General features: G+C 31.0%; 1 protein-coding gene across 7 annotated transcripts in view; it reads left to right on the top strand.

The window, feature by feature from the left end:
• The window catches only part of mtd (TLD domain-containing protein mustard), a 150,384-nt gene that overhangs the window by 59,666 nt on the left and 90,405 nt on the right, over nucleotides 1-313 (top strand). The window lies entirely within an intron of this gene.

Here is a 313-nt window from a genome sequence, read left to right as displayed (position 1 = left end):
AAAAATTATGCGATTTATTATAATCTACATTCGTTTCAGCGTATTTCTTATCATTCGTTTTTATTATTTATCTCCTTTTTTTTCACTCAATTACAATAATCAAGGAAAGATATTGTTGTCGTGTCAACGATAAACTATAGTGTTTTCGTTACCTATTGCACAGTCCATACCACGCTCGTATTGGCTACCTATTGTTTCGAAAATAAAAGCTGATAAAAGCGACAAACAGGCTGCCCTGTTAGAAGTTGTAAAAATTGGAATAGTTTAAACGTTCTATAAATTAACTTGCAGTGTGTCATCGTTGATAAATTTA

This window comes from Ceratina calcarata, unplaced genomic scaffold (assembly GCF_001652005.2).
Source record: "Ceratina calcarata isolate Rehan_Ccalc_2016 unplaced genomic scaffold, ASM165200v1 scaffold86.2, whole genome shotgun sequence".
NCBI classification, from domain to species: domain Eukaryota; kingdom Metazoa; phylum Arthropoda; class Insecta; order Hymenoptera; family Apidae; genus Ceratina; species Ceratina calcarata.
Note: the sequence above shows the minus strand (reverse complement) of the source record. Positions and strands in the feature narration are given on the sequence as shown.